Source organism: Sciurus vulgaris (assembly GCF_902686455.1).
Source record: "Sciurus vulgaris genome assembly, chromosome: 10".
Taxonomy (NCBI): domain Eukaryota; kingdom Metazoa; phylum Chordata; class Mammalia; order Rodentia; family Sciuridae; genus Sciurus; species Sciurus vulgaris.
In genome coordinates this window covers 93,901,573-93,927,131 of record NC_136470.1, presented here as the reverse complement: position 1 = coordinate 93,927,131, position 25,559 = coordinate 93,901,573, and the positions used below count along the sequence as shown (strand labels likewise).

The 25,559-nt window shown below is 38.2% G+C and overlaps 1 long non-coding RNA gene across 1 annotated transcript in view; it reads right to left on the bottom strand.

The window, feature by feature from the left end:
* LOC306671122 overlaps nucleotides 1–25,559 on the bottom strand; it is a 376,374-nt gene that overhangs the window by 136,351 nt on the left and 214,464 nt on the right. The window lies entirely within an intron of this gene.

Genomic DNA, 25,559 nt, shown 5'->3' with positions numbered 1-25,559 from the left:
TGACAGAAATCAATAATTACTCACCAGGGGGTGGAAGAACTAAGAAGTTGTTCCCATAACAAGGCCTAGCAAAGGCTGGAGAGGACAGGCCTTTATTTGGGACCTTTAACATTGTCTAGGTTATCAGGAATGTGAACACAACATTTAGTAGAGATCTCTATACTTCTGTTACTAGCAAACATGGATTAAGCCTACCTTAATCTGTAGGCCTTAAACCGACTAAAAACTTCTGATTCTGGCAGTTTCTCTTGATAGTTACTATTATTTTTAAATGCCCAAGAATGGCTATACTTTGGTTTTAACTGATTTGCTAGGTGTTTAAGATCAAGCTGGTCAAAGTGACCTGTTCCTGTCTGTTAAAGAGTCAGCTGAGTTTCCACAGAGGTCACTCATAGAGAACTTAAGAGAAGCTTCTTAACTCCATTAGTGCCATTTGGTTAGGCAGGGTCTTCTCGATGACGTGGCTTTCTTTGAAAACATCAGGGACGTCTCCCTTTTTCCATGACCCTCCTCTGCAGCAGGTGCACTGAGTGGCTTTTCCTCTAGCAGCCTCATCAATCTCCTTGATCAGGAGGTTGTGTGACCCAGAGTTGCAAAGCTCCTTGGAGAAGTCCTCTTGTTCCCTGGGTTCAGGCTGACTTTGAGGGCAAGACCCAAATATGGACTTTTCTTGACCTCTCTATTTAAAAATCTCTATTTCTAAGTTTGATATTAACCATCAAGCAAGTCAGTCTCACCAGTCATAAAGTAAGAGTACTGGGCTTTGGCTTTAATGTCTATAACTTTACAGTTATTTACCCCCTTTTATCTAATTGGAGTTTACATTATCTGTTCTATAGGTGATGGCTTACTATTCCAAGTTAATTTATGGCATTTGCTCTTGAAGCAGTACTTCTGCAAAATATTGATCAGGCAACAATTAGAGTCTATAAGGAAAATACAAAATGGAGAAATCAACAGTAAAACATTCAGTTTGTGCAATAGCTATTTTGAATTTTGGCTGAGTTAAACTTTTGAACACAACTTTAAATGAGTTAAAGTCAGGCTTACTTTGGAGCCATTGTAATGTGTGGCAGGGTGGTGAGGCAGAGCCTTATCTCAGGTAAGGTGGGGCTTTTGAGTGAGGGGCAAAGGAGTATATAAACACAGATTTTGAAGATTAAGCTGAGATTAGATGGAGCTCTGTTCTCTGATGGAAGTGTGGATCTAAAGAGTTATGTCAGCAATCTTCATATTGTGAAATGTTAGGTTATATATACCCTATTGATGACAGGTAATAGAACATTAAATGATAGGTTTACCATTACAGACAAGTTTAATTTGGAGAACAGCAGCTTGATAAAATTTTCTGCTTTAAAGGCTTGTATACCTGGAAAATATGAACACATTTAATATACAAAGAATAATGTTTTTAAGTATGTTACTCCATGGGATAAATTTATAAATTAATCAGATGTCTCTAACAAACACATTTGAGTAATCCCATACATGTTGCTTATTGTAGAAAAACCAAGACATCAGACAAGTGTGCCAATAGTATTTGCCATCTCTTTCCTGTTAAAGAAAAGTCCTAGAAAAATTGATGTTAGACATTTTATAAACATTAATATTTTATTAGTTTGACCACTTAGAGACTTGTGAGTTAATTTTAAGGACATTTTACTTTTATTAGTTTACCCAATTTAAATTGAACCTTATTAAATCACGTAACTTAAAAATATTTGGATCCATTTTTAAAATTTTAATTTTTATGTGCACTTATATGTAACACAAAAACAAAGGCCTTGTAATATTTATTTCCATTGCAATGTAATGGATGTTCAAAAATAACTCTAGAGTTGGATAAAAAGAACTGATCAAAAATTATTAACCTAGGTCTGTAGGATCAAAATTGTGAGCTCAAAAATACAGCATTTAAGAAAAACAAAGTCCTGGAAGAAAAATGATAATGGTTATTAATTAAAGCATGAGAAAATGAGAAGGAGAGAAAAGTTGAAAGGGAGAAAAGTATTGTGAGTTGTAGCCCAGGAGAAATTTAAAATGGACACTTTTACACTTTTTTTTCTTGGGTTTGAAACTGGTTTCCTAGTGCACCTTTCCTCATTTACATTTCAATGTAACCCTTGACTGAGATCTGAATCTAAAAGGGGCTAATATGTTCTAGCAGAAACTTGATGCTTAGGTCCTTTTAATTTCTTGAGCCTGCAGGGAGAGCTAAGAGAGAAAGAAAAGATTTGAAAATAAGGAATCAGCGAAGAGAACGTGTTCAGGTTTTACTCCCTCCGCGCCAGCCACCTCCCGTAAAGGAGCTAGAATGTGTGTACGAGATCACGTGGTGGGGGGACTTGGTGGGCTGAATGGCGGAGAGGAAGGAGAAACAGAATGAGGCAAAGGAGAGGAATGAACAGGAGCTTCTGCAGTAGGAGACCCGTAAGGACATGACTCATCAGCTGGATTAAACTTAGAAGAGAAAGGATTAAAAGGGGGAGGAGAAGCAGCAAGAAAGAAAGGAGAAACACGAAGGGGAAAGGTTCCTTTCCATTCACCAGGTTGCCCACATATGTACTTAATTATAACTAGTATAATTAGGCATATAATTTTACCTAGTATAAAGCTAGAATTCAGGGTGCCATAAATAGACCATTCTGACTTACTATCTAAAGGACAATTTAGCTCTGATTCAGGGAATAGGTGAAGGGGTTTGAGATGATTCAATAAACATCTCAGGGGCGAGTTTGCTGGGCTGAATGTTCTGAATCCCATGGTAAGCTGAGACCCACCTGGCTAGTGATTTTGGTGTCCCGAGATCATGGTGCCAGGCAACGAGAGGTTAGAACAAAGGTTTGGTCATCACCAAAAAAACCAATGTTTAACCGGGCATAAGCCTAGAGAGTCTGAAGACCTGGCCAGGATTTCGAGGGAGACACAGCGGGAAATAAGAGAGAGAGCTTCAGACCCTGAGAAAGAATCTCAGCACCAAAAAACCCAGGAGTCCACCTAGCAACTAGGACCAGCTCTGGGGACCATGGAGATACCCCCACACCTCAGCAGTTTGGCGGCACGGGGCCGCAGGGCCACAGGGCGGGCGGCGAGAAAAAGTCACAGGCGGGAAACCGCAGTGCAGCGGGAGGGAGCGGCACCACAGCGGGAGCCGCTGGCTGCGGAGATGTGTTTAGGTGGTCAGGGGCCTAAGGGAACTCACCAATTCTGGAGTCCGGTGTTGTATGCAGAAAATTGGGCATCCAGGTAAATGGAAGATGAGCCTGTATAAGCGGGCGCAGGAGCTTGCTATAGGATGGGATTCCGCCTGCTTAGTCAGCAGAAAAAAAACCCATCCCCGAGTCTTCGGCACCAGATGTTAGGCGATAAAGGAGCAGTTATGGTTCATCGCTAGCTCCCAGAAACGCTCCACAGATACAGGTCTCACACAAGGAACCTTTTATTTTGTGCAGACGATTCACGTCTGCACGGGGGAAAGGGAAGAAAGAAAAAGAGAGCAATGTTTCTTATTTTGAATACCATTTCTTGTCTAGGAATGCTTTCTTTGAGAAGACATAAGAACTTTAGAGATGATTTTTATCTAATGGATTCCCTATCCATGAATGGAAAAGCAGAAGAAAAGACGGCTCAGCAGAATAATATAAGGAATTGTGTTACTGTGAAGTTTGAACATTCTAATGCTAATTTTACTGCAAAGGGTATGACATACTAATACCTGTATTCTCAGAGTCTCCATCACTTAGCAGAAAGAGAAAATAGCAATTGTCTTCTTCACCAAGGTGGACAAGGAAAGCTTGCATGTGGAGCACCAAGGGCAAAAACGACTTTATTCAAATTTTGGTATATAAAAGCAAACAAAGAGAATGACTTCAGGAGAAAGGGAAACTAAATAAGAACAAAAAAGATGTAGGCTGGAGGCATAGCTCAGTGTTGGGTTCCATTTAAAATGAAATACAAAATGTATTAACACAGACATACATATTCTGCTTATTTGAATATTACATGTCAGCATAACTATAAAGCTATCTGATTTTAAATGTGATGACAAAAGCCATATTGCCATTTCTGCATGAGTCTTGCTAGGTATGCAGAAAAAAATAAATACAGAGCTTTGTCATTGATGTCATTGTGTTTAGAAAATGAGATATAATGGCATGGCATGGCATGATAATTAACAACATAAGCAATCAATGTTGAGTGTCAAAGACAGTATCAAAATTAATTGCTATAGAGTCTTAGAAGCCAGCAGTCTCTATAGTTATGCTTCAGCAGAGAAACCTTGCCAATTTAATGTTGATTTCATGAAAGATTGCCCACTGAACAGAAGGACTGTGGGTTATACATATTCCCTTGCTAATCAAGGTGTGATTAAGAGCCAACAGTGTGGGTTATACCTGGGAGCCTGTTAGATATGCCAAATTTCAAGCACTGCCCCAGAATGACCAAGGTGGAATCTTCATTTTCACAAGATCCCCAGTGATTCACAGAATGTTAAGGTCTTTGAAGCACTGGCCTCTCCGGTAGGTTCATAAGTCTCTTTTATTTTCCAGAGGAAAATTGAGACTCCCACTTGCTAATTTCATTCTTAACCCAATAAAAAGTAGACAATTAACAGAAATCATTCATTTTTTAAAAATTTGCAAAACAAAATCACAATGTTGAAAAATTCAGGTGCTAGATTTATATTAGTGACTCCAATAAACCATCATTTGTTCGTTCAGCAAACATTGACTAGACAAAAACAGGCAAAAAATATTTTTAAAGTTTGAAAAAAAAAGAATATTAACTGAGCTTCCTCTACTATAAGACATTTTGGGAACTGAATATGATACACTTTTTATTCTGAAAGGGCTTATGAGTGAGTAAAGAAGAAAATATCTTTATATGCTTCACCAGTTGACTCTCAATTGTTGGAACTTAACCAAATGCCAAGCACTACAGGCTAAATGGTTAATCATTATAATTTAATTTGATCTGTATAAGCAGAACTTTGAAGGAGAATTACAGATGTGGAAGCAGACCCACTAAGCAATTTACCCAAAGTAAAGCACTGTGTAGGCTAGAGTCTATACCTACCTACCTGAATACAGGACAGAATACAACAGAAGAGGAGCTAAATTCCATAATAAATAAACCAAATGTTGAAGGACATATGTTTTCTTCATACTTGAATTGTAACAATAGCACATATTACTTAAATAATTGTCTTTTCAATGCTGGAGGTAGAATACAGGGCCTACCTGTCAGTAGGAAGCTCAGGTCCAGGAAACAGATTCCAGATCCCAGAAGACGGAAGAAGACACAAGAAGCAGTTGAGACAGTAGACATGCTTTATTTGGAGGCAGCAACAGTCTCTAGCCAGCCCCCAGCTCCAGCTTCAGCTCCCAGCCAGTTCCACTTAGCCCACTGACCCATTTCCATTGACCTTTTTCATATGCACACCAGACAAAGAGGACACATTGGCAACAGGTTATATCAGTGGACACATGCTCATAAGCAAATGTTTATGACCTTGAGTACATATGCTGAATCAGGGTGTTCATAACCTTGACCACACACCAAAAACAAGTCTAGCTGAGGGAGCCTAACTATCGTCATTTTGTGCTTGCCCAACACTTGTGTATGCAAAGCAGATGCTTTTCGATTGGGTGACATCCCCAACCCTACTAATAATTTTTAATGAAAAAAAATATGCTTTGGGGTGTTGGAATAATCAGTTTAGATTACTTTAACCTAAGACCATGTTATTTTCTAAAATCTTAACATTTAGAGTGGGAAGATAAATTAAACCAAAATAATTCTTGAATTTTCAAGTTTTCACTAAAAGATAAAATTTGACAACTTAAAGTTGTACACTGGACATCCTTTAGATTCTCCTTCTGACTCATCAGCAAGATTTCATATTACTGCTTCTCCTCTTACATTTCTAATTTCAGAACTAACCTGTGTGATAAAGGACAAATAATTAGGTCCCTTGCTGGGTGCAGTGGCACATGCCTGTAATCCTAGTGGCTCAGGAGACTGAAGCAGGAAGATCATGAGTTCAAAACCAGTCTCAGCAATTTAGCAAGATCCTAAAGCAATTCAACGAGACCCTGCCTCTAAATAAAATATTTCAAAGGGCTGGGGATGTGGCTCAGTGGTTAAGTACCACTGGGTTCAATCCCTGGTACTAAAAAAAAAAAAATTTTGATCCCTCTTGTGCTCTCATTTCGACCACCTAGAAATCACCTTTTGAGTCCTAAAGGACACTCTAGGCAAAGCAAGAGGAAGAACTGTCTCGTTTATTTCCTGTATCTGGAACCTGCCCACAGTCTCCTCTGACCAGCTCCTGGGGCTGCAACATGAGACCGCAGCAGACTGTAGGGAGGACTCCAGGCTCAGGAAAGGTTCCTTTCTGCCTGTCATCCACTCACTCAATAAAAACGATCTGTCACAAACTGACTTCTGAAGCCTCATCACCCCCACGTTTTCTCACCCCAGGTATGTTCTGGTTGAGGAAACTTGACCTTGATGGTTAGATTTAGGAAGCAAGCTATTCAACAATAAACAGCCCCACAAGCAGCTGACTAATTTCAACTGTTTTCCCTTAAGGAAGTAATTTCGACTTCATTTTTCATGTGTCTGCTATCACTGAGAAGAGAGAGCGAGAGCAATTAACTAGAGGCAATGTGGGAACTAAGAAGATCAATCCAGAGTATTATGGGAATTGAGATGGGGAGAAGGCATTTCACTAAGTCTTTTGATCACTGTAGGTGGGCTTTCCAAGGCATGGTGGGGAAACCACCAGTCCATTTTGGCTGTCACCTAAGACAGGAAGGGGTGCAAAACTTGAAGAGAGGAGAAGCCCTAATGTAGATAGTTGTGAAAACCAGACTAAGGCATTTGAAAAATTCAGCAGGTCACTTTTAGTATATATGCATCTAAAATCACAATCAATTTTAGAGCATTTTCATTACCCAAAAGAGCAACCCCATATGACCAACATCACCCACTCAATGTTCCATTTCCTTCCTAGCTGTCTTTCAGGCAAGCACTAATCTACTTTATGTCTCTATAGATTTGCCTTCATCGGACATTTCACTTAAATGGAATCATACAGTATTTGGTCCTTTATTTATTTAGGTACTGGGGATTTAACCCAGGGATATTTGACCACTGAGTTACATCCTCAGATCTTTTTATTTTTTATTTTGAGACAGGGTCTCACTAAGTTACTTAGGATCTTGCTAAATTGCTGAAACTGACCTCAAACTTGTGATCCTCCTGCCTCAGCCTCCAAAGTTTCTGGGATTTCAGGCATGTGCTACCACGCCTGGCATATGTGTTCCTTTATTACTGGTTCCTTTCACTTAGGATGTTTTCAAAGTTCATCGATGTTGTAGCACGTATTATCCATAATTTATTTCTTTTTTATTGCCAAATAATATTCCACTATATGGATATACCACTTTTATTTATGCATTATATTCATTATTTTATTTATCTACTAATGGGCATTTGGATTATTTTCCCATTCGAGCTATTATGAAGAATGCTGTTCAGAAAATTTGAATACAAATTGATTTGTGGCCTTAGGTTTTCAGTTCTCTTGTGTATATACCAAGGAGTATATCACATGCTGAATCATGTGATAGTTTTATCTTTCTGAGGAACTGCCAGGGAATATCTTAGACCCTAGGGAGCACTGGGAGAACAATCTACTTCATTCGTGTACAAACTCGAGGACCAACACACCCTTGTTTTAATCTCAGGGATACAGGTGTATAAACTTCTCCTGTTCCCCAAGGACCTTGGAGACCAAGGGGTGGATGTGGGAGAGGTCCTTGCCACCAGAAGCCCTGAGCTTCCTTGCACATTCTTGCTGAGAATGCCAAGACTCCAAGGCCCACAGTACTCTCTATCCAGGCCATTTCTCAGGACTATGACAGCAGGGAGCAACTTTGTAGGATGAAGTAAGGCCTCCCTCCTGGGAAAAGAGCAGGCTGTTTACCAGTTGCTAACACATGGTGAGTCCCCCAGGCTCAGCCTTCTCCTCCTGCAAGGCAACCCGCTGCACATGCAGCATCCGCCAGGGTTGTCCTCGTCGCCCCGTGGGACTTGAGGGGCAAGGGAAACTGACCCAGACATGCTGATTCCCATGCAGCGTGTTGTGTCACAGATATTAAATCCCTGTCACTGAACCAGGGGTCTCATATATCCTGCCTGCACCCATGAAATAATAACAGTGCAATTTACTAGCTTGTAAATAGGGTAGGATCAGACCCCTATCTGGAATATAGAAGGCCAAATGCCCAATTTTTAAAATCGCTGTGTATATCTGAATTTTTAAAACATATATATATATGTGTATCTCCCCAGTGGTTCTGATTCTCTAATTGAATACTCACTGGGCATCTGTTAAGGAACTTCTGTTCAGTCTGGCACGGTGTGATAATCTCAGCTACTTAAGAAGCTGAGACAGGAGAATGCTAAATTCAAGGCCAGCATGGGCAACTTAGTGAGTACATGTCTCAAAATTTAAAACTTAAACAGGGCTAAAGATGTAGCTCAGTGGTAGAATGCTCCTGGGTTCAATCTCCATTACTACAAATTTTTTTTTTAATTAAAAAAAATTCTGTTCAGAATATAACACAAACCCTTACAACTATAACAAATAATAAGAAAATAATTCAAGTGAAAAAACAATTGGAAAAATATTTTAATACAGATATACATATGACAAACACATGAGAATTTGCTCAATATCATCAGTCATTAGGAAAATGCTAATTGAAACCACAGTGAGATGACATTACATATGCACTAGCATTGTGAGAATTAAAAAAGAAAATAACAACAGAAAATGCAAAGTTTTGGGAGAACCTAGGAAAAATGAAACCCTTACACACTATTGGTAGGAATATAAAATAGTACCACCAATTTGGAAACAGTTTGGGTAAAAGTTAAGCATAAGCCAGGCACGAGTGCACACGTGTAATCCCAGAGGCTCCTGGCAGGAGAATCATGAGTTCAAAGCCAGCCTCAGCAATTTAGCGAGGCCCTAAGCAATTGAAATAAAATATTTAAACGGGCTGGGATTTGGCTTAGTGGTAAAGCTTGCTTGAGTTCAATTCCTGGTACTGGGGGGAAAAAAAAGTTAAGCCTATTTTCATAGCCCCCCCAAATTAGAAATAACACAAACACTCTATAGTGCATGAATAGGTCAACAAACTATGGTACAGCCGTACCACAGAATAGCATTCAGCAATGACTTCGAACAAACTATTGATACACCCAAGAGCTTGAATGAAGCATTTTGCTAAGTGAAGAAAGGCAATTTCAAAAGATTATTTATGCACTCCTCCACTTATATGACTTTTCATTCAAAATGACAAAATTATAGAGATGGTGAACAGATTAATGGTTGCCAGGGGTTAAAGATGAGCTGGAAGAGAGAAGGGGGAAGGGAGTGACTATAAAAGGTGTGATATACTAGTTCTGTTTTTTCTTTTAGTTTGTTTGTTTGTTTGGTGTAGTGCTGGGAACTGAACCCAGAACCTTCTACATGGTAGGTGGGTGTTTTCCCACCAAGCTAAACCCCTAGACCCCTAGTTTTTGATTGTGGTATTGGTAAAATGAATCTACATATGTGTTAAAATTGCATGTACCTACATGCAGGGACACACGAATGAATATAAACTGCTGAATTCTAAATAAGGTCTATGGATTTTATCAACGTCAATTTTCTGTTTTTGAAATTGTACTACAATTATTTAAGATGTTGCCATTGGGAAAGACTGGGTGAAAAGTACACAGGGTCACTCTGCACCAATTTGGCAAAAATCCTGTGAATCTATACTTATTTTTTAAAAAAGTTTAAAGAAACAATTGCTATGGGCACCAACTTGGATAGATCTCAAGGATATTAGAAAGAGACCACTTTCAAAGGTCACATACTAAATGATTTCACTTACAAAGTATTCTCAAGTTTACAAAAAAAAAAATATAGAAATAAAAGACAGATTCGTGGTTGTCAGAGGTTAGCTGGCAAGTGGAGAAGGGGATAGGTGTGTTGATAAAGGAGGAGCGTAAGGGAGAGCTCTGTAGTGATGGACTGCTCCGTACTGTGATCGTAGCTACAGGAATCCCAATATGTGATGAAATGGCATAGGACTATATATATGCACATGGTGCACCAGTGTTGATTTCCAGATTTTGATACAGTATTAAAATTACATAAAACATAATCACTAGGGCAGACTCAAGTGAAAGTACACAGGACCTCTCTGTATTCTCTTTGAAAACTGTGAGGTTATTATTAACATTGATCTTTTGTATCAAATGGTTTCTTCATTCATGGTTCAACCACTTAAGCGTGAAAAATATTTTTAAAGATTGTATCTGCACTTAACAAGCACAAACTTTTTTCTTATCAGTATTTTCTAAACAATACAGTAGAACAGCTGTTTATATGGCATTCATATTATATTAGGTGTTTTAAGTAATTTAAAGGGAGGATGTACATAGATTTTATGCAAATAAGAGATATTTGAGCATGTGCAGATTTTTGTATCCACAGAGGTTCTGGAATAAATTCCCTGTGGATACTAAGAAACAACTATATTTCAAAATAAGAAATTTAAAAAGTAAGACCCCCAAGTGATTTATATGCACACAAAAATTTGAGAAAGGATGATTCTGTTAACTCAGTCCCAAGTATAAAATAAGCAGAAATAGAATTATTATTCACTCAAAATTTTAGGTAACAACTTAATCATTACTTGGAGAGAATGAAGGGACACACACACACACACAGACACGCAGAGAGAGAGAGAGAGAGAGAGAGAGAGAGAGAGAGAGAGAGAGAGAGAGAAATGCAAGCAAAGACCCAGACTGCAGAACTGTAGACTGAATTGGGTCCTAACCTGGTGGGGCCTGACAATTTATATTTCTAACAAACTCAAGAGTAAGAAGCAAAGATAACTCCTGCCATGAAGGGGATGCCACTAAACTGAAGAGATGTAATACCACATAGGCAGGTGCTTTGGTTAATATGTATGAGAGGGGGCTGGGGAGATAGCTCAATCAGTAGAGTGCTTGCCTTGTAAGCACAAGGCCGTGGGTTCGATCCCCAGCACCCAAAAAAAAAAAAAAAAAGTATGAGAAAAGTGATTCTCTCTTTCTCTCTCTCTCATTTCCTCTTCAAAATAGTAATAGTGACCTGTAGTGGTGGCATACTCCAGTAATCTCAGGGACTGGGAATGCTGAGGCAGGAGGATCACAAGTTCAAGGTCAGCCTTGGCAATAGAGTGAGATCCTATCTCAAAATAAGAATTTTTTTAAAAAGGGGAGGAAGCATAACCCCTGAGTTAGATCACCAGTAACACACCAAAGAAAAAATGGTAGTAATAGCAATTATTGTCACTAAAAAGCATTGAGTTGGGAGCCAGCTGTGGCTGGCTGCTCTACTGACAATGGACAACCACCTTGCCCCTCCCTCATGCTGGGCTGCTGCACTGAAGCTACCACCACCCTGGGATACAGACAGGTGGCTGTGCTGAGCCTGATGGATGGGGTGGAGGCACAGCAGGGATATTCTTTCGGGCAGTGCCACCTGCAATGCTGCCACCAGCCCAATAGTGCTGGCATGGTCAGGGAGAGTGGCAATGGGTGCTGGCAACTACAGGCTACTTCTGTGTTGCTATGGCAACCATGTCCCTTTAGCCACTCTTCAGCTGTCTGATTACAGATAGGCTTACTACTTGGGTCCTGTGTCATTGTCATTATTACAGCACTGGCTGTACTGGATGCCTCACAATCATGCCAGATGCCATACCTACTCCAAATGAATCTGCTCACCCTGTGATGTTCCCACAACCACATGTGATTAGAACCTCTCCCACTCATGACAGTGAGGCAGGCAGGCCCAGCACACCTGAGTAGACTGGCATTACAGTGAAGAAAGTCTATGGTTAGCAGCCAGAAGACTGAGGGTCATATATTTTTATTTTGCTTTAATTGTGACTTATTTTATTTCTTTCTGTTGTTATTTGCTTTTTTGTGGTTTTTTGTTTGTTTGTTTGTTTGTTTGTTTTTATTTCCTATCCTGGGGATTGGACCAGTGGCACTCTTAACACTAAGCTGCATCTCCAGCACTTTTTCTTATTTTTTAATTTTGAGACAGGATCTTACTAAGTTTCCCCAGGCTGACATTGAACTTGCCTAGATCTGCCTCAGCCTCCCAAGTCAATGGGATTATAAGTATACACCACCATGCCTGGCTCCTACTTGTGATTTGTACCTTCAATAGAGCAGGCTAGCTGGTTGCATTAAGCACTAGTAAGACCAAGGGCTGCTAACTGTAATACCCAGCAGCTAGAGAGCTGCTAAAGAGCTCCAGAGAACATCCAAGAGCTGCTGGAGAGCATCAGGAAAGCTGCAAGGACTGTTAGCTCCAGCTGAGGAGAGCTGCTGGGAACTACTAGCTCAGCTGCTTAGAGCAGCTGGGATAGGTGCTAACACTCAGATCCCAGAGCTACTGACATTCTAAGCTAGGAGCTGCTAACACTAAGGGAGCTACACTACCCTTTTTCTTGATTTCAATCCAAATTGAGCATAAGAACCCTCAGTTGGGCTGGGGTTGTAGCTCAGTGCCTAGCACGTGTGAGGCACTGGGTTCACTCCTCAGTGCCACATAAAAATAAATAAAATAAAGGTATTGTGTCCATTTATAACTAAAAAATGATTTTAAAAAACTCTTAGCTAATTGGTAACACCTTCAGATTCATGCACTTCTGAGAAGTTTTTTATATTTTTTCCTCCTTTCTTGTCTATGTTCTTTTTGGAACTTCTTTATTTGAATATTGGTCATACTCAAATGACTCTCCTTCCTTATCTCTCTCTATTCATTTCTCTCTCTCCCTCCCCCCCCCTATTTTGAAGGAGATGTCTTCAATTTTATTTACCTAAGATTCTATTAATTTATTTTTTAGTTTAGCTAATACATTTCTTTTCAGTACTGGGGATTGAACTTAGTCCCTTGCACATACTAGGCAAGCACTCTATGACTGAGTCACACCCCAAGTCCTAGCTTATCCAATTTTTTTTAAAACTGGGCATTGAACCCAGGGGAACTTTACCATTGAGCTATAGCCCCAGAACTTTTTTTATTTTTATTTTGAGGCAGGGTCTTGCTAAGTTGCTGAGGCTGGTCTCGAACTTGTAATCCTCCTGCGTCAGTCTCCTGAGTCACTGGGATTATGGGCATGCAATACCACACCTGTCTAGCTAATCAATTTTTAATTGCAAAAGCCTTTTCTTTTCTTTTTGATTACTGAATGTTCTTATTTTAGAGTATTCTTTTTTATTTCATGAATTCAATATCTTCTTCTATTCCCTAGATTGTCTTTTTATTCCAATTTTTAAAGCATTTGTTTTATTTTCTCTGTCATGTTAAATATTTTTCTTACCTCTCATGATCCTTAGGTGCTTCCCATTTTTTATGACAAAGGCACTGTAAATGTAGTTGGAAGCTCAGTGGTGGGCCTGATGGTAGGATGATCAGATGGGGACCCAGCTGTTTGCCTTGGGGCCTGCTAGTCTCCATTGCTCATATCTGTACATTTTTTCTTTTTTTTTTTTTTTTTTTGCACTAACTGGTTTCCCAAGAGAAGATTCAGCCTTTTTCTAAGTCTAAAAGTCAGTCTTCTGACAACCAAGTCAGGAAAGGAGATTGAAGTCTAATTAGTCTATGCAAAGCTTTCCTCCTTTTGCTTTCTAAATTGTAGCTCCATTATGCTTCTCATATTCTTGAATCAACTATTCTAGAGAGTAACCCTTCAATCTTTTGCAGGAGGGAGTTGTAGCCTCACTACACCGAGAAAGAGTTCTTGAGGTCTAACTGCTTTCTTCTACAGACTTTCATCATTGTGCAGAATTCCTCAAGTTTTCAGTTCTTCTTAAACCCATGTTTGTTGTGTCTAATCTGTACCTTTCCAGAATTCTGCTGTGAAATTGGGCTTTCTTTTTGGAGTCATCCTCCTGAAGGCAGTTAGGTTGAAGAAAATGAAAATCATCACTGCTATTATGATACTGTGATATATTCCTTTTTTGTTTTGTTTTGGGTACTGGGGATTGAACTCAGTGATGCTTTACCACTGAGCCACATCCCCGCACTCTGTATTTTCTATTTGGAGACAGTCTCACTAAGTTGCTTAGGACCACACTAGGTTACTGAGACTGGCCTCAAACTTGCAATCCTCCTTCCTCAGCTTCCTGAGTTGCTGGGGTTATAGAGATGTGCCACCATGCCCCACTTATTGGTGATATGTTCTTAACAGAACATGAACAATATTTTCAAGGGAGGGTCATGTGATGTTTCTATGTACAGCCATGCCACAGTCACAAAATTGACTAAGATGGGGACATGGCTCAGCTCAGTGAAAGACCCTGGATTCAATCCTCAGTGCCAAAAAAAAGAAATTTTTTCTTCTAAGTAATTGTTGCTTTGTTATCAATGACATACCCAGACTCTTTATGTGCTTGAGCCTCTTGAGAAAAAATGTTTGAAATCCAATTGTTGAAATTGCCCTACTTCTTGACCATATTCTTATCAAGAGGTGGCACCCCTCTTCTCTAATTCCTCCTTAGAATCATATAGCACAAATCCAAACCTGTAAGAAGTCCCTCACTATTCCCCCTTAGTGAGATGGTTCTGATATTCTTCTGAGTTGTGTTCTCCCTTGCTGCAGCAAATTAAATATACATAACTTTGTTTAACTCCAGTTTCGTTCCTGGTGATCCCTGGCTGGTGAAGTTGGACAGGATTCAGTTTTCTATGGTCTGTTGAGTAAGTTAACTTTTATGTGTCTACTTTCCAGGTTCTAAAATATTCTCAACCTCTCCCCTAAGGTTGCCACAAGTTAGATTCCTTCTGTTCATTAGTTCCCATTTGCATGTGAATCAATAGTCTATTGTCTAAGAATGTTGGAATTAGATTTCTATCACTTGGAACAGCCCGCTAATAGTATTAATAGCAGAAAATATACAGGAACAGGAATCATAAATCTGACATCCTATGATACTAATAGTGATCCATATAAGCTATGATCCTAAATTCTCAGGATGTGTGTCTGTTCCCAGATCTGATCCTTCTACCACATATTAAGGGTTAGACCTGCCCAAGCAAACACCAACTGTGTGACTAATTCAATGAGATCAAAATTTAACTGATCTTTTGTTGCCTACCTGGCTTGCTCCCCTCCTGCATTTCCTGTGACAGTTAGTGCATCATTTAATCAGCCACACGAGCTAGACACTGGAAATTCATCCTAGACTTTTCCCTCTTTTTCATCTTCAAACATCACCTCCAAACTGTTATCACTAAGTTTTGGTTCTTTTACCTCCTATTTATTTGAGACAGTCTCACTATGTTACCCAGGGTGATCTCAACTCTGGGCTCAAGCGATCTTCCTCCTCAGCCTCCAGAGTAGCTGAACTACAACCATGTGCCACCACACCCAGCCTAAATATTTCTTGAATTTGTCCCATTCTTGGATTCTTGATACTACTGCTATTTTCTTCAAGATCTTTATTATCTGTCACCTAGAGCAATACAATAATTTCTAACTCTTCTATCTCCTTCTATCTCCAGGGAAACAATGTTTCTTTGTTTTTTTAGGTGGTAATGCTGAGGATCAAACCCCCGCCTTGCATGTGCTAGGCAAGTACTCTATCACTGTGGTACATTTTCAGACCTTTTTATTTTATTTTGAGACAGGGTCTCACTAAGTTGCTGAGTGTGGTCTTGAATTTGTAAGCCTCCTGCCTCAGCCTCCCATGTCACTGGGATTACAATAACTACAGTCGTGCTGTGCACCACCATGCTTGGGGAACAACTCTTAACCCACACCATTCTTGCTGGAAATCACCATTAAACTGCAATTCTGATAGTTAATCCTCCACTTATCAATGACTTCCTATAGGTTATATGATAAACTCTGAGCTTCTTAGTGAAACATACAAAGCCCTCCTACACATGGCCTCTGCATATTTTGTCAGTCTATAAACACATCCAACTTCAATTTTATCCTTTTTTTCCATAATGCTCAAAATATGTTGTTTGTTTCTCTTCACCTTTATTTATGTGTTTCCTCTGTCCAACAAACTCCCCTGCTCTTTGTCCCTTTGCTGGTCCCTACTAATCTTCCAAGAAGCCCTCCCTACCCCTACACCACCAGCCCAGGTAACATTTGTCCAATCCTGAAGACTACTGGGTTCTCATAGGTAGGAACTTGGTCTCATTCAATTTCATATTCCCCTGTGAGTAGCATAAACACAGCATATAATACGCATTCCATAAAGAAATAATGTTGATATTTTCTAATATAGATAACTCTGTGAAGTATCACTCCCCTTTCTCTTTTACAAATTTAAGATGACTATTTTCATTAACTTGTATATATATATACATATATACATACACACACACATATAGATATGTATTTATATAATACATAATTTTGTTTATTTTTATTTTTGGTACTGGGAATTGAACCCAGGGAAACTTTATCACTGAACTGAATCCCCAGTCCTTTTTATTTTCCATTTTGATACAGGGTCTCACTAAGTTGACTAGGGCCTCACTAAATTGCTAAGCTTGCCCTTGAACTTGCAGATCATCTTGCCTCAGCCTGCCGAGTCACTGAGATTACAGGCAGGCACCACCTCCTGTACTTGTATTTTTCTAGTTAATAATAATGCATTGGTGAAACTGGCTGAGGAGTGTATAAGAACTCTGTGTTCTATCTTTGCAATTTGCAACTCTTCTGCAAATCTAAAGCTATTCTAAAATTAAAGGTTAATTTTTTAAAAGTGGATTAGGGCTTTGGAGAAAAATAAAACTAATATTGAATTTTCACTATTTATAGAAATTTGGTAAGAATTATTGCTCACTATAAAATAATGTTAGCAAAAGCCTACAAAAAATCAAATAGCCATTAAGCTATTTTAATTTTTTGTCTTATTTTTAGTTCAACTATGCCATTGAATTTGAGTAAGTTTCTTATACATAGAATATTGTTGGATTAATTTCTAAAAAATTCCACTCTGCCAATTTTTCTCTGTATGAATGATGTATAGTTAGACCATTTGCATTGAAAGCAATTACTGATATGTCGGGACTTAAATCTGCCATTTTAAAATTGTATTCTCTTTCCCATGTTTTTCTTGTCCTCTGTTCTTATGGGTTATTTGGACAATTTTGGAATTGTTGTAGGTATTATATTATACATATGCAATTTACCATAACCTATTGCTATAAACATTTTACAACTTTAAGCAAAATGAATAAACCTGATGACATTTATGTCTTTTTACCTTTTTTTCTTTTCGTTTCCTTTTTTTTTTTCCGGTGCTGGGAATTGAATTCAGCGTCATTTGAATGCTAAATTCATACATCCCCAGTTCACCTCCACTTAAAAGAATACAATTCTCTTATGTATTTCCCCTTCATATAAGTAGCAACCATATGGGATAATGTTATAATTCTGGTTCAGAACATGCATATATAATACAAATATACCTTGTGTTTATGTGATTTTCTTTGTGCTAGTGTGTTTTAAGGATAAATTTCTAGAAGTGGGATTTATCAATCAAATAATAAATGTATCTGTAATTTTGCTAGTATTTTCCAAATCTTCCACTGACAGTTTATATCACTTTGCTCCAATGAAATTGTCTATTCCCCTGCAATCTCTCCAAAAGAGATTGCCAATTTTTGGATTTATGCCAAGCTGACTATGAAAAATGATAGCTCAGAGTAGTTTTAATTTGTATTTTGTATTTGTATGATTATGAGTTAACTTGAGCATTTAAAAATATTATTAAGTTCCATCTCTCTCTAGAAACTGAAGCAGTTTTTGTTTTGTTTTGTTTTGTTTTGTTTTGTTTTGTTTTGTTTTGTTTTGTTTTGTTTTTGGTACTGGGGATTAAATCCCAGAAGTTCTTTACCACCAAGCCACATCCCCATTTCTTTGTTTTAATTTTTGAGACAGGACCTTGCTAACTTGCTTAGAGCTTCCCTAAGTTGCTGAGGCTGGTCTCAAACTTGCAATCCTCTTGCCTCAGCCTCCCAAATTGCTGGGATTACAGGCGTGTACCACTGCACCTGGCTTTGTCTCCAATTTTAAAAGGAGTTCCCATAGCTCCTCACAACTCCCTCTGCCTATATAGATCTCATTGTCCAGACCTGTGCCTTAATACCACCCTACCCCATCTGTAAAAGAGACTAGAAAGTTTTAAATTAGACATTTTTTTCAGCCTTTAGTCAAGAACGTAGTTCATAGGGAAGAAAGTGAGATATACACACTAGACAGGGAACTCTTGACCTTTGTTTAACCTTTAATTTTCACAGTTCCTTATGGGAAAGAAATTAAGTAACCAAAGAAGGAAGAAGCTTTAAATAGTGATCAGTTGGAGGAATGTGATTGAATTACCTGTGTTGTATTCAGTAATACTTTGTTTCTCCTTAGAGAACAAGAATCTGCCTAAAATGGAGTTAAAATATATATTCGTTAAAACAAAGGCTTAGAGATACAAGGTTTTTTTGTTGTTTTGTTTTGTTTGTACTGAAGATTTAACCCAATGGTGCTTTACCACTGAGCTTTTTAAAAACATTTTTAAAAACTTCTTTTTTTAATTCAAAAAATATTTTTTTTAAAAATTTGAGACAGGGTCTCCCTAAGTTACTTAGGGACTCAATTGCTGAGGCTGACCTTGAACTGTGATCATCCTGACTCAGTCTCCCTGTTGCTGGATTACAGGTTGCCCCACCCACCCAGTGGGGATTACAAGATTTTTTAAAGTGCAGATGTGTGTGTGTTGGGGGGGACTTAAAACATTTGAAAATCCTTCTGCCCTCTTCCTCCTCTTCGCCTCCTCTTGCCACAGCTGCACGTGCACTTGATTCTATTCCTTGCCATGTCTTCTCACAAGACTTTGAGGATCAAGCAATCCCTGGCTAAGAAACAAAAGCAAAATTGGCCCATTCCCCAGGGGATTCAAATAAAAACTGGTAATACAATCAGGTACAACTCCAAAAGGAGACAATGGAGGAGAGCCAAGAGAGGTCTGTAAAGAATTACACATGAAAAAGCACACATAGTCATGCTGTCTCAAGGTTATGGTCTCTTGTCATGTCAAGCTGAAAATGTCACCACTATCTAGACAGTTGGGAATATTTAACTGGGAATGTGATCTTTCTTTAGCTATGAATGTGCTATAGTACTGGTTTTGGTTAGCTCAATAATAAATAGGTGAAACTTGAAACAAAATTTTTTTTGAAAGTAAAAAATGTAGATTCATCTTCTACAAATCATAAAAAGTGTGGAAAAGTGTTTCTTGAGGTTAAATCAGACTAAAGAGACATGACAGTAGGTTTCATGGGTGGACTTTATTTGGATCTTGGTTTGGAACAAAACTGAAAAAAGACATTTGTCCCACAGACAAATTAGAGTATTGGAGGATATTTAAAAATATTAGTTTTGGTTGAGTGGTGCACACCTACAATCCCAGCAACTCAGGAGGCTGAGACAAGAGGATGCAAGTTCAAGGCCAGCCTCAGCAATTTAGCGAGGTCCTAAGCAACTTACTGAGACCCTGTCTCAAAATAAATAAAAAATAAAAAGGACTGGGCATATATCTCAGTGGTAAAGTGCCCCTGGGTTCAATCTTAAATCCCTAGTACCAGAAAAAAAAAAATGTTAGTTTTTGTTAGGTGTAAAAATAATATTGTGTTCATGTAAGAAAATACCATTTTTGTACAGAAGCATGCAGGAGTGAAATAATGTGAAATTTTTTGAATGCTTCAGAAAAGAATGGGGGGAGAAAGAAGGAAAAAGGGTGGGAGGGAGAAGGGAAGAACAAATCAAAGAAATAAATTAGCCGAAGTATAGCAAAAGCTTACAACTATGAAAAACTGTGATGAGTAGAGGAGGGTTCAGCTCATTTACTTTTCTTTTTTAAGTTACCTAGGCTGCCCTGGAACTTGCGATCCTCCTACCTCAGCCTCAAGTTGTTGGGATTATAGGGATATGCCACCATGCCCAGTAGACTCATTTCCTGCCTTCACAGAAAATTTAGTCTACCAGGAAAGACACTGTGAAATCTCATCCCACCACAGCAAGAAAGTTGTGTGTGTGTGTGTGTGTGTGTGTGTGTGTGTGTGTGATTAGCATTAATTACAAATAATTATGCCTTTGCAGAGTATTTTTATTAAAGTAATTTATTTATTTATTTATTTATTTGGGGGTTACTGGAGATTGAATCCAAGGGTGCTTTACTACTGAGCTACACCATCAACCTTTTTTATTTTTTATTTTGAGACAGGGTCTCACTAAGTTGTTGAGGCTGGCCTCCCTCAAACTTGCATCCTCCTTCCTCAGCCTCCTTAGTCACTAAGATTATAAGTATGCACCACTGCACCCAACTTGCAGGGTTTTTTAAAAACTGCAATTGACAACAACTGGAAAAGCAGTGTTGCTTAGTTTGAGCTAGTCAAAGTTTGGAATAGATAAACTGGATATTCCTGAATATCGAAAGCAGCACCTGGGCTGGGGTTGTGGCTCAGCAGTAGTGCGCTCGCCTAGCATGAGTGAAGCCCTGGGTTCAATCTTCAGCACCACATAAAAATAAAATAAAGGTATGGTGTCACTTACAACTAAATATATATATATATATATTTATTAAATATTAAATATTTATCTAATACATATATATGTATTAAAGAAAACCTAAAGACTAAAAATATATTTTTTAAAATAAAACAGCTCCCATGGTTACCATTAGTATATGGCACCACTTGATATTATGACTTCAGAACGGCAAGAAGAAAGTACTCCCAGAAAATTACAAGTCTAAGAGAACTACAAAGCATTTCAAGGTAGCCTTGGAAGACTGCATGAAACTAACTAAAAACATATTTTCTTATTGCCCCCTCCACAGCGGCTACCACTATGGTTATCTTAAAAATAGCAGACTTTTTAAAGTACTTGTTAAATGAATCCAAATGAAATTCAAAGGCATGTTAATGAAATATACATTTTAATAGATTCTGTTTTTTAATCTCACACGGTGGCTGAAACAATGTATACATTTAGCCCTTGTAACTGTCAGATGGACTGGCAATTCTGCAATAACAAACAAACTGAAAACTTAGCAAGCAAAGTTTGTTTCTTGTTTCTCTGCTGTGGGTTGTTTCTCCATTCAGAGGGAGACAGAGACCTGAGTACTAGAAATGAAATAACTCTACCTAAAAGCTACTGTGGAGGCAGGAGGATCACAGGTTCTAAAAGTGCCATAGAACACTTCCACTGCCATTTCAATGGCCTAAGCAAGTCACATGTTAATATATCTATTACCTGGGAAATGCTCCTGTTTCATCACCTATTAGTCTCAATTTCCTGTTATGTGGTTCAGTCTTCAGATCATTGCAGGTATGATGTCAAGTTCAATTCTATCAAATGGATATAGCACTTAATATGTTTGCTTCCAGGTACTAAGAATACAGTCAGTGCTCCAGAAAATGAAAAGCACCAGAGAAACACTGCATAAAGAATCATTATTAAGGGTCGGGAATTATAGATCAGTGGGTAGAGTGCTTGGCCCTGGGTTCAATCCCCAACACTGCAAAAAAAAAAAAAAAAAAAAAAAAAAAAAGAATCATTATTAATATTTTAATAAGGAAGACTGGGTAGATTTTATTCTTTCCCTGATTCAGTCATTCACTAAGCTAAATAAAAAATTAGATTAAGTCTAAAAATTGTGGAAAGATTTTACTGTCAGGGATCCTAGTCCATTATAAACTCTAGGTTAATTCTCAGGAATGAGACTAAAGAAAGGAGAAATGGGGTAGTTTTTTGCAACCAAGAGATTATCTCTGTCCCATTTTAGGTAAGCAAATTGCATGGGTTAATGGGCAGGTTAGTTCTGAGCTTTACTGGTTGTAAAAGTACTTCACCGTCTGGAAGACCTTTGCTGTGTAGGTGTCTCTGCTGTGCATGTGAAATCAACTTGGGACTATGGCATGCAGCTGCCTCATGCCTGAGTGAGGAGTGTATCAATCACCCAGTGAAGTCTGCAGTAGTGCAGCCGTTTAGGGTTATCAATTCATTCAATAAGCTGAATAACTAGACACTTTACCCATCACATCCTCCTTAGACTAAGCTAGGACATCTGCCATGTGCTCCTTTCACACTCCGTGTTGTCCTTGTGCTATGTGTTTACTCTGCATTCCAATGTTGCTTAGCCGCCTGTCTTCCCTATCAACTGTAAGAATGAGAAGGTCCATGTCTGTCTTGTTCACACTACACCCTCAGTATATACCACAGTGCCAGACACAGGACAGATATACAATGAATATTCTATGAAAAACATTAGCTGAGCATGATGACACACACCTATAATCCCAGCTACTTGTGGAGGCAGGAGGATCACAGGTTCTAGGCAAGCATAGCCAACTTAGTGAGACCCTGTCTCAAAATAAAAAATAAAAATGGCTGAGGATGTGGCTCAGTGGTAAAGCACCCTGGGTTCAATTCCCAGTAATGTCTGCATGTGCACGTGCACTCACACACACACACACACACACACACACACACACACACACACACACACAAAGAGAGGGAAAGTAAAGAGAGCCTTATTACAAGACGCTGTACTAAGCAGGGAGCTGGAGCAGTTTGGAAGATAAAATCAGAACTCACAGCCTGTAAAAAGACAATGTAAACAGGGATGGAGCCAAAGTTTGTGAGGACAGAAGTTTGTGCAAAGTAGAAAAAACAATTTAAGAGCATAAAATTATAAACACAAAATAAAGTACTTAGTCTTGGAGAAGGTTCATGCAACTGAAGGGACTTAAAGCTTAAGCTTCACTACATTCATTGCAAATGTATAATAAGTGGTGATAAACAAACTAATGTGCTAATTGCTGTGGAATCTGATGACTGATTAGAGAGCTCAGCAAGGGAAAATCTAAGATTTCATAGAAGAGATAATCATGAGCTTGATCTTACAGACAGAAACAAAGGAAAGGGATTGCAGATGAAAAAGACATGCTAAATCACACAGGTGAGAGAGAGGTAGTTTACCTGTGGAACAGTGAGTAGTACTATTTGGCTGGTGTGGGGCTGGGTGAGGAAAGTTTAGGACAGTAGTTCTCAAAGTGTTATTCCTGGTCAGCAGCATCAGCCAAATTGCAACTGCTCAGGCCCTCGTCCAGACTACTTACCCAAAGAGAAACTCAGGATAAAACACAAAAATCTATATGTGAACAGATTCTCTAGATGATTCTAATGCTTTTTCTTTTCTTTTTTTTTTTTTTTTTTTTTTTTTTTTAACCAGAGATTGAACCCAGGGCACTTAACCACTGAGCTACATGCCCAGCACTTTTTTATTTTTTATTTTGAGATAGGGTTTCACTAAGTTGCTTAGGGCCTCACTACATTGCTAAGGCTAGCCTTGAACTTGCAATCCCCCTGCCTTAGCATGGGCTGCTAGGATTACAGGCATAGGTCAGAGCACCTGGTTCAATTCTGATGCATTTTAAAGTGTGAAAAACAATGCCTTAGATTAATTGAGCCATCAGATGACACTATTTTATTTCTCAAAAACTGAATTTTGAGCTGTTATACAAGATGGAGAGAAATAAGAATAAAAGAATTATGACAGAGAGAGAGAATCTTTATTTCATATCCCAAAATAAATTACAAATAAACTAAAGAGCTAAAGTAGAAGAGCTGACCAGATCTTTCATATAAGAATGTATTATCTTAGCATAAAGCCAATAATAGGACTTATAAAGGAAAATATTAATAGACTTGATTTCATAATAATTGGAGCACTAACCATAGTTAAAAGTAAAGAACAAACTAAAAATAAATATACACATCAGCTATCACAGGTAAAAACAAAACAACAACAACAAAAAAAAAAAACCAAATTTCTTAATTTTAAAAAATAAAGACATGTTTAAAAAAAATAGGAAAAGGCCATACACTGAAAATTCATGAAGGACAAATAGCCAACAAACACACAAGGAAAAAAAACTTAATTTCACACAAAAATACATATTAAAATGGAACACTATATTTTCCTAACCAAACCAGCAAAGCATTTTTTGAAGATGGAAACAACTTAAATATCTACTATTTAACTGTATGGTCACTTGTAGTAGTTCAAAGTTCTATTAACATTTTAATAGCAGAAAGAGTACTCACACTGCATTGGGGAAAATTTGTTACAAAACGACATAATAATATTCTAATTTTGAGAAAATCTGTAGAGGAATAAAAATAATGGGAAGATATAGAGCAAAACGTTACCATTTATTAGCTCAGAATTGTGTGATAACCTTTTTCTTCTGTTCTTCATACTTTTATATTGTCTCCATGATGTAATAAACATGCATCCTTTTCTTTTTTTTTCATGCATCCCTTTTCTAATCAGGGAAATATTAACCTATTCTAATGTGGCAAAAAGTTAGAATCAGAATTAAATATTCCTAAATCAAAATTATAATAGAATTTAATAAACTATAAGTTGGTACGCTTGAGATTTCAGAGTTTCACTCTGGGTACCACCCTCCCTTCCAGGGGGAGGAGAGGAAAAGGAAGACCTTACAATGGAACTGTAAATATACATAGTCAAGCTACTCAAAGAACTTTAAATTGCCTTTGATTTGTGATTATGTTACAAGACATCTAAACATTGTAATTCTCTTGTAAGTGGCAGTGTGAGAATTTTTTAAAATAATGCACTGGGTACAAGAAGGGAAGGTGTGTGTTTACACAGCGTTTTGGAATAAAACTTCATCCTAGAATGTAGACTGACACAAGACCATGCAGTGAGCAAAAATAATTGAAGATGGTCGCATGACACCCTCTTGTGGCTTCCACTGTATCAGATCAGGGAACAACAGAACGAGCAGAGAAGAAGGGAAGGATAGAGATGGTTCTTTAGAAATGTAAATGTATCAATCGTGTATCGAGTCCCTGTTCTGTGGCAGGGACTAACTATACTACAAAACGGCTTTAAATCTCCTCATACTTTATTCAAGTGATACTAACATTCGTGAACATTCGTTTATTTGAACCGAATACACACAAAGTTTATGAGGTGATAAAAATTAAGCCTCACAAACAAGTAGCGTCTCTTCTAAATACCGAATAGCTTTATTTCCTGAGAGAAGTGAAAGAATAGAGTAAGGTCTGTTTCCTCCTTTCCAGAGGTTCGTTGGTTAATTAGCATATGTGTATCAGAAAAAACACAACGGAGGTAGATTTAAAACCACAAATTGCAGCCATGACTTTCCAAGTGACCTTGGACAAGGATTATTACATATGGCCTCATTCATTCATTTCATAATTATTTGAACCCTGGGTGCATAGTCTATAAAAATAAGTAAGTCTCTCACAAGCTCATTTTTCTTATTTGTAAACTGAAACTAATAACTTCAACCTGTTGTCAAAAGGACTAGGGGCTGGGGTGAAGCTCAGAGGTAGTGTGTTTTGTTGAGACCTGGC